The 16,447-nt window shown below is 44.5% G+C and overlaps 1 protein-coding gene across 1 annotated transcript in view; it reads left to right on the forward strand.

Annotated features, from left to right (window-relative positions):
• The first annotated feature begins 9,037 nt into the window (after positions 1-9,037).
• Positions 9,038-16,447, forward strand: part of col7a1l (collagen type VII alpha 1-like) — an 80,670-nt gene continuing 73,260 nt past the window's right edge. The window contains exon 1 of the mRNA XM_076297510.1: positions 9,038-9,217. The gene's annotated coding sequence lies outside the window, so the exon portion shown is untranslated. The remainder of the gene's footprint in view (positions 9,218-16,447) is intronic.

A 16,447-nucleotide genomic window follows, 5' to 3' on the forward strand; every position in this document is an offset into this window, starting at 1 on the left:
TGACGTTGGTAGCCCTGGCAACAGAGCCTTCTACATCCTCCTTTGCTCACTTTGGAAACAGAACTGAGTTGACTCCACTCACTGTTCCAGGGATCGCAGATTAATTCCCTGTCGTGCCGGTGAAAGAAAGTTTCTTCTTTTTTAATTAAGGGGTGCAGCATTTCCCTCCTTCCCTTATTTGCTGCCTCTCCATCTCATCCCCCTCTCCACCCCTCTGCAGTGTCAGTGTTGTGCTCTTTTTAATTAGAGATATTGCCTTGAATAATGAACTGCTAATGGTGTGTAATTACTCGAATCAATATACTGTAGCCTACATGTAAGCACCCCCGATATGTAGGGAGCACATGGTAAATCTTCAAAAGTGTTCTCTTTAATCAGCGACTTTTTAATTCAACTTTAATGCCGTACCTCAAATGTTGTAAAAGACCATTAACTCTAGCGTCTGGAATTCAGTTGATACTGTCAAGTCTTGGTATGCACATCTTCACTTTAAGAGTAAATTGAGTCGGTGACTAGTTTTGGCTGAAGCGTAGCCTAGGCCTACGTCTTTGTTAATAGAATTGTTTTGTTGGAGAAACCTGAACACCCAGGAGGCTAAAGCGAACGGTAAATCTTAACATTCTGTTCAGTAGGCCTACCCATACCCAAAGGTATTGGAATAGCTCCATGGAGACACTGCGAGATTAAATTGTAGCGATGATTAGTGGCCTCACTTAAGGTCACGATCATTAGCACTCGGGATCAGGTTGTCCTGGAGCGGAGAGTAAAAATTGGTAGGTTGGACTTTTTCCTATGAATGAATGATTACAGTCCAGACAGAAGTGCACTGGAGGAAAGGAAATAATGAGGCTGATACGGTTAGAAAAGACTGCGATGCACATGCAGCGTGTACATAATTTATGGGGAGCATCCTAATCACTGCATTTTTATTCCTTGTGGATCTCGTTTGTGTTTGTACTATACAGAGCTTTTGAATGCTGTTATTTGGATTCTCCAACTTGTTACAGCCTTGTGCTTTATATCGTAATTTGCGCCTTAATCAATCCCTTAATATGGAGCATGAAAGTTTCATCAGACCGTGATGAATATGTTGTTTTTTTGAGTCAGATAGAACTGCTATTGAAAATGTTTTTGATGTTTTTTTCATCTGCATGTTTGTTTGGATTGATTTGTCTTCTCAAACCAGGAGCTTCTGAGAAACCACATGCTGGCCAGAAAGGACTCGTAGAGCCAAAATCTAGCACGAGGCCTTTAGCACGGCCCATAAAAAGCGGTGTGGTTTTTACAATCCCGTTTGATTTCCTGACGGACAGCCAGGCCCATCGGACTCCGGTTAACGGCACATTTTTATTGCCGTCTTCGATGAATCTGTCCATCATTGATGCTGCTGTAGCACTCACTGGGGTAATGAGGAGCAAATGTTCCCTGGATAAATAATGCTCAGCAAGGGGCCTGTGTGTTTGTGTGTGTGCATGCGTTTGTGTGTGCGTGCGTGCGTGCGTGCATTTGTATGTGCGTGTGTGCATGCACATGTTTATGTGTTTCATGAATCTCCTCTGATTTTCTGAAGCATGTTTTGTTGCAGTGTTATGAAAAAAGCAATTGAAACCATTCATCACCAGCTGACTGAAAGCAAACCAAGTTCAGCTTACATCTTTTCAACAGGTCTTTTTAAGGCACATGCCATGTCACCCACTCATCCACGTCCCTCCACCACTCCCAAGCCCCCCTCCCCCTCCTCCATGCTGCAGCCCTCTTTCAGTCAGCCCGGCTGGAGACGTTTCGTCACGTCAGGTCCTGCAAGCTTGTTAGTCATCCTCCAGCCTCACACCTAAACCCTGGCTCTCGCCCCACCCTTTTGGACCACCCCAGGCAACCCCACACCTCCACTCCATCCCTATGACCCCCCCCCCCCCCCCACACACACACACCCACCCTCACTGTCAGATGTCTGCAGCTCGTATGTCCCTGGGCAAGCTCCCACATGCCCCACTTCAGATTGGCTTCCCTCGGGTCCACTGACCTGACCTGTGGATGCCAAAGACCCAGAGATTACAGTACTCTCTCTCTCACACACACACACACACACACACACACACACACACACACACACCATCCCCACCCACACCGCTGAGGGCCCATGGGCCCTCGGGCCTTCTTGTAACACGAGCAAAACTGGAGCTCCGTGGGGAGGTTTGTAACAGGTAGTTTGTAGGCAGGTAAGGATGTTCCTGATTTCCTGACGTTGATTTAGATGGAGACAGACACCTGTGGACTATGCTGTTGATACAGCAATTCATTACAATCCATCTAATCTTACCGGCAGCTCATTTTGTGATAAATTACAGTTAGTTAAAATGACAAAACACCCCCATGTGTCTGCTAAAATCCCCCCAGATTCACAAAATTTGACAAATGACATGACACGGTGGTGTTACTTATCCACGTCTTGCTCAAACCTCCACTTTCTCACTTGCTTCCATGGCTTCCACCAGCGCACCAGATGTGAAGTCCATCAAAGCCATTCCTCCACCACAAAGCCCCAAACTCCACATTCTCTCTGCTTCTGTTTCCTGTTGCCTCGGCGACCTCTTGAGCTGTTGCAGGCTGTCTGCTGGTCAGCATTCCCCCTGTTATTGTCATCAGACAGCCGCCGCTTCCCTCATGTAGGCCCTACCCACGCGTCCTCCTACAACGGGAGCTGATTGTTTTTAAGTTAGCTTTAGCTTCCCTGTGTTGGCCAGTTATCTAAGAGTCCTCAAAGGTATTTTACTGTTTCATTAAGCCAGAGCAACCCTTGAGCAGTCATGCCCTGGATGTTTATAGCAGTTGTTGAACATTTAGCATCTCCAAGGAGAAATGGCTGTGGTTCAGTGGGTCTTAGTTCAGAGCGGGAGCTGCTAGCGGTAGCAACCGAAAGTTTTATGTCCCCTTGGTTTAAGGTTGGTCACAGAAGTGCCACTTTTAGTTAGTGTTTATTGGGTCATTAACAGTAAACAAGTAGCCATTAGGACCTTGCTTGTGTAGGCTACCCGAGGCTGAGACACTCAGATGTGGCTCATTAGGCTATCGGGTTGTGTTGAACTTGTTTGAAGCAATTGTTTTTCTTCTTCCTCTCACTTTGTTCAGGGATTTGTTCAATACAGTCAAAAGCAAGATGCAAATAAACAACATTTACCATACAGACCAATGGCATTCACAGAAACACATACTCAGAACTATACAGCCTTTACTGAGTGCTGGGTTTATGATAGCCTAGCTTGACGTAAATCAACTTGATTGCAGCAAGTGTGTTTAGAGGAAGTCCTTCACAGATCAAGAGAGCAGGCAGGCAGAAAAAATGATGTGTGGGAGCCCTTCAGTCTGGTCTTCAGAGCTGTAGGCCTACTCAGTGTTCATCTCCCATTGAGGCTAATGGCCGGTTGTTTGGTCGCTCCAGTTGCGCGCAGCCCTGGGAAATTATATCAGGAGGGCGCTCCGCAGAGGAGAATTGCTCTCTCATTTAGCCTCTGGGGCTCAGCGATGGGAGCTGTCCAGAGTGGCCATTTTGCTGGGTCAGAGGTGGATCTGCAGTGAGTGGACTGGAACTGACTGTGGTTGCCGCTTCGAGAGCCATTGCTAAACCCACATGGTGCCCAGAGATGCTAACGTTAGCTCTGTTTTATAAGTAGAGGGTGGGAAACATTGTAGAGTACGAGATTTTGGGCTTTTGTGTGGTCGGATGTGTGTGCAAGGTTACAGTGGATGATCATTCAGTGAGAATAGCTGTTCAGCAAGTAGAGACAGATCAATAGAGACAAAAAGAAAATGTCAACACATGCTGCAAATACAGGAAACCTGCTCTCCTGTTATTGTTGTGTTTTCTGTTGCCAATGCATAACAACTTAATTACTACTTAATTAATTCAGTATCCCATTTAGTACACTTACATCACCAACATAGGAATTATGTGCAAGTGTACTCTCTCTCTCTGTGTGGTTATTGTATTAGCTTGGTGAGGGGATGCCAGAATGCCCTGCCAGGTTTCAGAGTTCAGGTATGCTTTTGTGTGTACAGCGCTGACTTGCCCGTGCTTGCAGGCTTGTAGTATGGGCCCTGATAAAACAGGGTTAGCTCTTGGCTTTTAATATTGCATAAATCAGAGCAGCGTTTACACTCAGCTACTCCACAGGCATCCTTGGAACTGCACACTGACAGGTTGCATGACTGTTTGAGTGTATGCATGCATGTGTGTGTATGTGTCTGTTTGCGTGTGTGTATCTGTGTGCGTGTGTGTGTGTGTGTCTGTGTGTGTGTGTGTGTGTGTGTACATGCATGACCAGACTAAGCACACATCATTTGCCCACCAAAAACACAGAAAGGAACCCAGAGCGTGTCCATGTTGTTGCAGTGACACGCTGAGCTGGCAGACATCACCTCTCATCATCGCTTTTCAGGCCCCGTCTCTCCCCCGCTCTGATCCTTCTCTTCTCTTCTCCTCTCTTCTCTGACACGTGTCACGCTCAATGCTTTCCTCCATGTTGGAGCAAAGGAACACAAACATAGTTCCACGTGTCAAATTCAAAACAAAATTGTTGTTTGAAATGTTGGTAAAGGTGGCAGATCAACTCTATGTCAAGAGGATGATGTTGAAGACCATGTATATGTTAATATAATATGTATAATATATATGGCCCCATGGGTTTTATCTGGTCAATATTTGGTCAGTAACAACTGTCTGTTGAGGATCCTTTGTGCATAGCTGAAGTGGATTTGCTCAGCTACAGTTGCCATGACCACTGTCCTCATTTATTTCCTGCAGCTCACTCCCTTTCTGAGGCGCACAGCATTGATTACGGCCAAATTGTTAGGGAGAGGCTGTCAGGAGTCTTAACGGTTGGGGGCTATGCTTGCGGCAATGTGCGCCTGTGAATGTGAGTGTATACGTTTGTGTATGTGCGTGTTTATGTTTAGTTGGGTTTACAACTGTGTCTTATGTTTGCTTGACCGTCAGTTGCGGTCGAGATTGGCATTGTCTTTGTGTTACATGTCGTCAAAGAATGTCAGGCGATGGTCATATTTTGCACTTATAATTTGAACTGCCTGAGTTCATCAGGGACACAGGAGACGCATGAGGGGGGACCAGGAGAGAGGCAGTCTTGCCGTCTTCACAGCAAACAGCTCACACCTCAGAAAATAATAACCACCACCACAGCATGGCCGCCTAGCCCATGGGGAGCTCAGACGCCAGCCCGGCCCACTCACGGCTAAGCGTCTGTGTGTTTTACAGTAATCAATATGTTTCAGCCAGTAGTTAAGCCAAGATCTATGTAATTAAAGCCAGACCGGGGAACTTCTTCACTGTCAGAAAACACAATTAAAGTGGAGCAAAAAGAACTGCAGGCGAGCGTTATGTTTGATTCATCACTGAGCCCGGAGAGCTAGTCGAGCACAAAAATGAAACTATAATTAAGATTTCACCATTACATTAAATCTATATATCAAATTAGCCATTCTGTACTAGAGGGGAAACTCCTGGGATGATCACTCTCATTGAGCAAGTGGCTGCATATTCATAGATGGTCTTATTTATGCATCTGTTTTAATGGGGAGGAGGAAAGTGTAGTGGACGTGATGAACGTGAGTCAGTGGACAAGCAAGAGGCACAGCAGATGTGACCAGGTGATTTGTCTGTGCTGGATGAGAAGATACTTAATTGGCTCTCAGGTGAGGAAAGGTGGTGTGGTGGGGGGTGGGGGATTGTGAGAGGGAAAGGAGTTTAGGAGATTGTGTCCAAGCAGCCTGTAAAAACAAGCCATGGTTCTGGAGCTGCAATTATCCTTGAGAGTTTTGCGGTTTTTACAGCAGTGTCAGGGCATCAGCCAAGCCTAAGACATTCCTGATGGATGAGACACTGCCCCCCACCCCCCATCTCCCCAAATTCTCTCCTAGCATACTGTAACTATAGGCATGCATACATACTCTATATACAAACACCCGCATACTCTGTTACTCATATTGTGCACTCCTTTTTTTGGTATTGTTTTCTCTCTCAACACTTTCACTTTCTCTCACCATTGTTTATCCTTTGTTTCTCTCTTTCTTTTTAACTCTGTCCTTTTCTCTCACTCTCTCTTTCTCACACACACACACACACACACAGAGGGGGCGGGGGGATTACTTTGGTGATGCTCACTCGTTTTGTTTCCCATTCTGCTGCCTTTGAGTGCAGGCGACTGACTCCCAGTGCACATGATTGTTTTCGACTTTGCCTACAGCTTGAATTTAATCAAAGTGCACTTTTGCCGCCGAGCAGAGGACGCTGGGGACTTGCGCTCAGTGAAAACTGCAATTAGCTACCGGTTTAGAAAGACAAGCCTGGTTAATATTCCCCTGTTGAACGCTGGGTATATACCATCAGCCTTTTTCTTCCCCATGTTTCTCAGCTATCAGTCACCGCAGCCAATTTGATTACACTTGAACAGCACCTAAATACACAAAGGCATGGAACACAAACATCCCTCACCGTGTGTCCTGTTTGCCCCTGCACAAACTAATGTAGACAGCTAAACACGAGCATCCAAAGATGCTAAGCACTCTAATGAGTTTTTTTACAGTGCTGCTAGCCTCTAAAAGTGAAGCTTTGCTTAAAACATTTTAATATTGTGTCATGTAAGGATAGCCACCAGGTTGGGTTTGCAGGCGTATTTTAGTCTCCATTCAGTGATAAGCCAGTGTATTACACTGATTAGCCAGTGTAATGAGGTGTGGATTGCATCACACGGTCAAATTGGCTCATAATCTCTGTGCAAGAGGCTGACTGACATGATGTGTTTTTGCCTGCCCTGACCCCCACCCCTCGGGGTTTGTTGGGGTGGGACGGCCCCAATAGCCCCCCTAGGGGTGAGGACACCTGTGAAGATGAGACGCCCAAACACACCGCCCACTTTCACCCACTCTGGTCACCTCTGGCCGTTCACCAACCCTACCCCCTGACCCCCGTGACCACTTAACCAGTCCAGCCCAGCCTCACCCAAAGAGATCAGTAAAAAAACAGCCTGTGTGACAAAGTTAACCTGTTCGACTAACACATACATTACGTTGGGAATCTCAATGCTTGATTGTGAGACTTGCATTGTATTCTACTGTGTCACTTGCTAAACTATTATGTTGTCAAATATCATGCACTTCTAGTTGGACTTCTTTAGCGCCTCACATCAGGTCAGCTTGCAGTGTGCAGCATGAACTCATGAGTGCTAAAGGGAGAGAGAGAGACAGAGAGAGAGAGAGAGAAAATGAAAGAATGCAGTGCGTACAATAGGGTTGCATGACAAGCACATACACTTGGGTCAGGTCTTGTTTGCTTGAACTCCTACTCGAGGTGAATGTTTTACTGCTGACCTGTAACCGGTAAAACTGAAGTTATGAGTTATTATGCCTCTGTGTGTAGTAGTCATGTCTACACTTGTGTAATCCTGGCTACGAGAGTTTGCATTTGCCAGCACTTCTCCTTGTGTGCTGTTTGTCTTTGTGTACAGTGTTTGTGAGCGTGGGTAACAGTGTTCTGGAGCTCGATTTTGAATACACATATTTAACCGTTTAATTGTGATTTACCACAAAGTGGCACTTTGGCATCTGCTTACTGACTGAAATGTCATACTTTTGTCTATGGATGTGTGCATATGTGAGAATGCATGTATTCTCACTTGTACCTTTGACCCCTATACACATATATTGCATGAGTTATGGAATGACCTGACTGACAGCTGGCAAGCACCAATAAAAACAGCCCTAGCATTCCTGACGGTGACCGTTAAAGGTGACCTCGGCTGGCCAGTGTGCTTGTCAAATCATGCAAGGGGACACTCTCCCTTTCGGTTTTATCGGCTTTTACTAACTGCTTTCATACGCTCTCTCCCACATGGTGCTTGTTTGTCTAACAACATGTTGTCTGGTTTTATTTGAGACTATATAGACCCTTAAACGCAGTTGTGTGCCCTCTGCAAATAAGCGGCTCAACCTCCGTGTGACCTTGGCATAGCTCACGCTTTGTGGCCGCGGCTACCTTAACTTTAGCTCCTTTTAAATGTCTGAGGTGTCTTAGACGTTCCTCCCCAGGAGAAAAGCGGTGATTTTTAGCCGACCCTATAAGGTTAGCCTCCATGTCAGTAGTGACTGATCATCAGATCACCAGGGGAATCACTTAGGATTTGGGATAGCATTTTACAGTACAGAAGGAAAAGCTCATGCACATCCAGCAAGTCATTTATCAAAAATTATCACTCTAGAATTATATGATAGAAAAGCTGTTATAAGGCTTCTCAGATTTGTGTATGGGATTTATTAAACAAAACTCTACAGCAATCCTCTTGAGAGGTTCCCACGGCCTGTTCTGCTTTCTGTCTAGTATTCCTAGGTGGTTTGGCAGACGAACAGTCATTTTCTACTCCTGTAGCATAATGCTACAATGAGGAAATGAGACAATAATGTGGTGGAGTGCTTGTGGTTAGGCACATGCTTGTGGTCAAATGCTGCTTCTGTTTCCAGTCAAGCTCACTGTGCATCAGGTTCTGTGACCTTAACAATGTTTAAGACCTTTAAGTCCTCATATTAGAGCTCAGTGACATTATTATAAAGGGATAGGGGCCTTTGAAGTTGGTAGAAAACATTTGCCTTGTTTTTTCTCAGACAATAGAGTTGCATTCCTCCTTTTTTACAAGCTTACTCATTGAGGTGAAAGTTGAGAGGGAGACAGGGACAAATATGACAAAAACAGACACATTCTTGACAGGGGGGAACAAATCAATAAACATTATACTCTCTCTCTCTTTCTCTCTTTCCCTCAAACACACTCTCTGTTTCTTGAATGGGAAAACCAACAGGTTGACGCAGCCCCCACACACACCCTCAACTTAAGTGAAACAGCACTTGCTTAAGCACATGCCTCATTCATTCAATTGCTTACAGAGAGAGAGAGGGAGGGAGAGAGAGAGAGAGAGAGAGTTTGAGTGGGACAGGCATACAGCAACTCATCTTGTCAACAGTTGGATTCACACCCCTCATTCTCTGTGTCCCGGGATCTCAGTGTGGAGTACCTACCTGCTCTCCCTCTTAAAAAGGAATATCATTTCTCCATCTTTTTTTCTTCACCTCTGGACTCGACTCTTTTATTTCTGTCTTCCCCTCCCGCTGGACGGACAGACGGACCTCAGAGGATTATGGTGGACTCCTGCAAAAGGTGAGTGAGAGAGTCCAGTCTTTGAACGTGGCCCATGCTGTGTGAGTTGCTTTGAGAAGCATGATGAAGTATGCAGCCATTACACTCAAAACCAGTTAAACGTTGCAATCTACTGTACATATTATCAAAGGCCTTTTTGACTCAAAACAGATAAATAAGTAGGCAGGTAGGTCTGAAGATGAGAGAACATTTCATATACAGTTCATGTTACTTGACTGTACTGATTGCCTAAGTTTTGCTTTAGAACAAAATGACTTTGCCGTCTCAGAGACATCTTTAAGTTTACACCTTGTTGCATTGCATCTGTGTTCTGCAACTGAATGCCAACTAATTCTGGCTCTGGGCCACTGAACGTGCCTGTGTCTGTGTGTGTGTGTGTGTGTGTGTGTATGTGCGTGGTTCAGATTAAAAAGCATTTCATGTCTCTACAAATGCATTCTTTCTCTCTGTCTCGCTCAACTCACACACACTTACCCACATAAACACACTGTAAACATAAGCACATAAATAACTGGTTGGTGTACTGGTTTCCTCCACGCAAATTGGATTGTGGTCCCTATGTTTATTTATCATTTACATTCAGTGCAGAGACTCCACTGCTAACCACGGAGCAGATGTGTGATTGCATGCCACCTCTGTTCATTTATTCTCTCCCACTTCATTTCCACTCCAGCACTTCCATCAGTGCCACCAGCAGAGCACAGGCCTTGCTTAAACACACTTCACCTTTTAAATATTTAAAAATGATACATCAGAATGATAAAGGCACCATTCTGAAATGGAGTCTGGGTATAGTGGTGCTATAGTATTGTTAATGACTTAGTGTTGTCCTGACTGACTGACTGGGGACTGGCTGGCTGACCAGTTCTGAGGGCTCCTTGGAGGGATCTTTGGCCAGACACACTCAGTGCATTAATCATGCTTTTGCGCACAACGTGGTCAGTGAGTGAAGTGGTTGGGAGAAGAGATGACCTGTTGCTTGGCTCTTAGATTGGGACTTTGGATGCTTATGCATGCCAGAGTGTTCATTGGCATAGGTACAATGAGAAGCACAGATGCACCCTTGGAAGTGAATGAATGTATTGTAACGAATGTCAAGTGAGGACAGGTCCACTAGCCCTGGTGACTGGGAGCACAGACGTAATGCCATGAAGAAAACATCTGCTCTCTCTCTCTCTCTCTCTGTGTGTGTATGAAAGAGAAAGAAAGATAGAGAGACTGTGTGTGTGAGAGAGTTTGTGTGTCTGCATATCTTGTGTCTGTAACTGTGTTTATTAAATTGTGCATTAGTGTAAAAGCGTGAATCTGTGTATGTGTAAATGTGTGTGTGTAAATGTGTGTGTGTGTGTGTGTGTGTGTGTGTCTATTCAGTGCTCCCAATTTCACACCTTCGGGGCTAATCCCCTGTGAAGTGGAAAATGCCATTATGTAGAAATAGCTGACATGCACAGTGACTTGTAGAGCATGCTGGAGAGAACCAAGAGAAAATGAGAGTTCCAGGGACCCGGGCGAACTCCTCTCCCCTCTTAATCTCCTCCAAGTTGCCATACAAAAACTCTGTGCAGACACAATGCCACTGTTGCACACGGTTGTGCACACACACACACACACACCTCAGATCTCAGGTCGGCCTGGCCCAATGCGATTACATTGTCAGAGCATTGCCGGATGTTTCCAGAATGTCCAGCAGCCACCAGGAATCTGTTCACTTCAGGTCACTGTAGTATAAGGGCCAGGTTCCCACAGCCGTAAAGTAATCAGCTTAGCATTTTCAGTTCACTCTGTGGAGATCATCAGTCTTTCCAATCAGTAAATCGGTCGGATCTGGGAGCTCTGATCATCACGGCAGAGAGTATGGTCACTAAATACTCATAAGAGTGAGGCTGTGGAGTTAAAGACCTGTTAAGCTGTAGATAAACATGGCAACTTTTGGAGAAGTGTTGCTGGGCAAGGTGCCTGACAATTGTTGTTTGGGTATTATTGTTTTCAGGTACTTATCAGTAATCATCAGTACTTATCAGTAATCATCAGTTCTATCAGTAATCATCAGTACTTATCAGTAATCATCAGTACTTATTAGTAATCATCATACTTATCAGTAATCATCAGTACTTGTTATCAGTACTTATCAGTAATCATCAGTACTTGTTATCAGTAATCATCAATAGGAAAATTGTGCTGATCATCCGATTAGAACACATGGAACCAGTAGGCCTAATGCTATAGCCCAGCAACAATACTCAAAACGTTTCTCCATGTAGCATCACCTTCAGACATTTTTCAGTTTTTCTGAGGTTTTCTGCGTCACCTTTCCACGTATCTAACCTGAGATCTCCAAGTAGTACTATTCAGGCAGCTTAATTCCCCCCATGGAATGTCTCTCTTTTTCCGCTGAGGTGGTTTTGCGCCTGATTTTGGTGTTGCGGGCCTTACAAGCACAGACAGGATTGGTATGTGAATGGAAGGACACAGGTGCTCTCCCTGGACTGCACTTTGTTTCAAATACTAAGAAAATTAAACAAAAAACCTGTTTGTCTGTGTTTGATGTCTTTATGCAAGCTTGGCAGACTTGTTACCAACGGCATCATGACTTCAAAACAAATGTGGGTCGTAACTGACTACTAAAGAGTAGTTTAGTTCTTTCCTTTACTGGTTCCATAAGGAATTCCCAACGTTGTTTTTAATGTGTAGTAGACCAATGCAGGACTGTGGCATCCCAACAGAGATGACAGCACAGATTTAACACATGTACAATGCAGACGCAGGATGAGTTCGTCAAGATATCATCCTTGTGCAGTGAGTCATGTGCAGTGACCCATCAGAGTTCAGACAGAACCACCTCAGCTCTTTAGTACTGCTGACCCTACATCTGCATCCTGGAGGTGGACCTTCCTACTGGTGGAATAAAAACACCTTTATGAATGTCTTTTAGGAGACCTGAGGTTTTATGAAATGGGGGAAAAAGCGAAACCACCTGTTGGAAAGAGGGGTTTCCTGGCATATAGTTGGCCCAGAGATGAGACAGATAGATCTTAACGGTCTGATCTCTTCCCAATAAATTGAGCAGACACAGATCGTCTTCTCCCATCCCAGTGCAGGTGTGAGGGTGAGAGGGCATCAGATCTTCCAGCACCTGAAGCCCCATCTAAAAATAGGGGACACATGTGATTCCACAACTGGCTCCAATCTTACATCTTTACAGTCACCTCTGACAGAAGGCGAAGTGAAAAAAGGCACGGAATCTTCCAGAATCGTTAGCAGTTCTGCAGGCTGTTGAGACGGTAACAGGGCACTCATTTCAGTTTTTGGACACAATTTCTTTCTCCCTTCCAGCTGAAAGTAGAATGTTTGGGGCGCATGTTTGTGAATATATCATGAGTCTAAATTCACAATTCCCCTGTTTGCCTATTATAGTAGGGATGCTGGGCACAGCCTTGACTGTCTGCCATTGAGATGGGTTTTGCCCCTCGCTGCAGACTCTCCTTTACAGTGTAAAGACAGCAGAGCTGCGTCAAGCCTGCTGCTCATCCCAGCCTAAGAGCTGCGCCGAGCAGCCTGGAGGGCAAATTGACTTTCTTTGGCCTGGAATTCAAACACGTTTGGGTCTTCTCATCACATCTCATCTCCCCCTCCATCTCTCTCTCTCTCTTTCCCTCTCACTCTCACATTCACAGCCTATCTCTCTCTCTTCCTTGAGGGGATATAGCTGAGGAAGCAGTCATGGATGCTGAAATCTAGCTGGGGTTTACCTGCAAGGAATCTCATTCCACTCTCTCAGTCTCTCTCTCTCATGCTATCTGTTTCAGTGCTGATGTGCTCTTTAGTGTTTATATTTGGATGAAGTTATATTTCTAGATGTATGAGGCAAGCAACCTCATTCCTTAAAGGAATCATACCTCTTATGCTTGTGAAATCACTTCAAACACAATGCACTAAAATAATAGCCTCTTCCTCACATTGATTTCAGTCTTTGGGTCAGTGCATGCTGTTAGGGTCACCCACTGATTAAAATATTGTCACTAACCTTATTTACTGGTTCATCACATCTGAACAGCGAAAAAATGCTCAGGATAAATCACTCACTGCACTGACTACCAGGCCTGGAGTGGGTAATCGGGAGAATTCCCGGTGGGCCGCTTAATTTTGGGCCGGTCGAGGGAAAAATATTGGCATTTGTCACGTTAATCTATCTTCTCACACGTACGCATTCTATGCCTAACACGGCAGCCTCTGCATGGGTTGTTCTCCCCTCCCAAGAAGAGTTAATTGGTTGGGTCCATATAGCCCGTCTTTCCTAAAAAGTTTTCTCAGATACCAGCCGGGCCGGCCCTACCGCAGTGATAAGCGTCAGGGAGGATGGATGGTAGAGAGATGCCATGAGGGACTGAAAAGGCCAGGTAAAAAAGACGAAAAGTATTGGAGGGAAATGCTGCCAAATGTGCCATGCTTCCAAATTTTTTTGAAGAGGACAGACATAAGTGGCAACTGGTAAAGAGAGATAGCCATAACGACGTATTAGGCTAATAACCTGGACGTTGTAGCGTTGTCAACCTATTCGCAAGTAACATAAATGAATTAAAATATTAGCATTTTGGTATCATCCAATATGGCTATTCATAGACTTTGCAAATATTATGCAAATATTGATAACAAAACTCAAGCTTGATCTGTGTGTAGGCCTAAAAACAAAAGTAGCCTGAGATCAGCCAGTCCCCCGCTGAAAATGATGAGCCCGAAATTAACTATGACTATAGGGACAAGTAGAAAGGATAATAGAGTTAACCATATGAATTAAAGTTATTTTATGGAGTGGGTGTAGTAAAGGAGCAAATCACCAAAACAACATGATAGCTGACCCATGCAGAAAAAAACGTAAACAATACAGTAGTTCAATATGCCTCTTAGTGGAATTGTGGGATACATTTCAAATGCTTTATTTCTTCCATCCTGTTTTTGCTAACTTATCAACCTATCCTTGTGGAATAGTGGAATATTAGCCTATTATATAAACTATAAGAGCTGAAATGTTGCCTTATTTATCCAATTTCCACCACCACTAAAAAAGTGGGCCGGTCTTGGGCCTGAAACTCCTGGGCTGAAAAGTGGCCCCACTCCGGCCCTGCTGACTACACATCCGTTTGAACGGAAACAAATGGAATCCATCCATGCACCAACATTTTGCATCACTGCTCTGTGTCTTTTTGTTTGACACACAGATGCACAAGCAACCCCCCCCCCCACACACATACACACACAGTGGGAGTGTTAAGCCCTTCAACCTGGAGAAATGCACATGCACACACATACTCTCTCTCTCTCCTTCTCACACACACACACATGTTGCTTATTAGCTCAGGAGATTAGTCATGGTGTCAGGTCTCACCTGGGCTCCACTTGTCCTTAGAGACCCACACCAGCTCCAGCCCTGCTGTCTGTCTGTCTCTCTAAATTTGACCCACCCAACCCCAATTCATGGGCCCTGCCAGGGGAATAATGAGTAGTACTGCTTTGAGGCAACCTTTGATGGTTATATCCTACCGAAGTCCAATGCTGACTGAGGGCCATTCATCACTGGCGTGTGTGCACCATTTGGATGAGGGATGTGTGGATGGAGTTTGCTTTTACTCTGTGTATGTGCCTTTAGCCATGCACTGATTCATGCGCTTGTTGGCATGGCAGGGATGCCGTTCCTCTGCAATATTAATTTCCCCCTGCTTTGCTTTACTTTTATGGCACCTCTGTCAGAGGTCCTGCTGGTGATATCTGTCTTCGCAGCTTTTGCCAGCTGTGCGACTCATGCTGAGCACAGAAAGGGTTTGCATGCAGAGGCACAGATGTCTGACACTGTTTCGTCCCGCAGCTTGTTTAAGAGTTTAAAAAGGAAACTTTCTTTTGCCTTTACATTGCTCTTTACAAATAACTAGCATCATATGTGCCCGCACACATTGTTTTCTGATTTTCATTTCTTATGTGCTACAGTTGGATGACTCCAGGTTGTGTGTAAAATACATGTGTTAAGCTAAGGGTCTAGCAAACTGAGTAGAATGAGTTTGTTTCAAGTAGAGCTTGCTCTTTTCAACAACTCTGTTTAAGTTTAACCTGGAGCAAGGTCTTAGAGAATAGGGTAACGGTAAGGGTATATGAATTACCATGAATTCATGATTTATGTATTACTTCATTCCATGAATCATCAGGAATTGACATCAATGTCATGTAATCATGATGATCATGCTTAATGCCTTAGATGATGTGTTGTTCATGCATGAGGTCATGAATGAGAGACTATGAACTCATCTCAATTCCTGATTATTCATAAGATATAAAGGAATGAAGTAATGCATAAATGATATTCATGCATGAATTCATGATAATTCATGTACCCTTACCGTAAAGTGTTACCGAGAAGAGTCATTGTAAAAGGTTCCTTGTTACTGTTATGGGCATTTCCCTTCTTTCAAAACAGCTAAAATGTGGCAATCTGCAGCAAATGATCGGAGAAGATTGTTATAGAAAGAAAATGTCCATGACATTCTGTAACTTCCCCGGTGCTACTGGGACGTGAGCGTACTACACTGGCCATCTGTTCACACTCTCAATGCTAAATAGGATTAAATTAGTTGAATTCAATAAGGCGCTTCTTTGTAGATACTTCATTTATGGGAAATCTTCTGTAGGTGGTAACTATGGAAACATTCAATCAGTAAATCATGGGTTGTGTGGGAGTGTGTAGAGCATCAATGTACACACTGGAAAGTTGTAAGAACTTTCATTTAGAAGCGCAGTATACTATATAACCTGTAATTATAAATTGTTGTGTTTTTGTTAGCTTAGAGTGAGTGCATGCACACACATATACATCCTACATATTGAGCTTTTTAAAAATGTCTTTCTTTCTCTTTTTTCTATCCTTCTTTCACAGTCTCTCTTTCTCTCACTATCTCTGAGGGCCTCATTCCATTCTTGCATTTGGTCAGGTAGTTTAATCTGCAGTCTGGTTGTGTTTATACTCAGAGCACACAGCCTTTGCACCTCCACCAGTGGTGTGGAAACAGAATGGGACTAACTATGGTGTCCCACTGCTGCAGGGGGGAGAGACTGGCTCAGATCATGCATTGGCCTCTATGCCACGCTGGCAAGGCTGGCATGGGAGAGTCTAAGATGACAAGGTTCATTGGCAGCTCAGTAGAAATTAAGTCTATTCTGCCGTGGGCTTAGTGTTATAGTCACCCA

The sequence above is a fragment of the Alosa pseudoharengus genome, unplaced genomic scaffold (genome assembly GCF_046254945.1).
Source record: "Alosa pseudoharengus isolate Yale_2024_CS ecotype anadromous, Long Island Sound unplaced genomic scaffold, YU_APseudo_1.1 YU_APseudo_1.1_scf_20, whole genome shotgun sequence".
NCBI lineage: Eukaryota > Metazoa > Chordata > Actinopteri > Clupeiformes > Clupeidae > Alosa > Alosa pseudoharengus.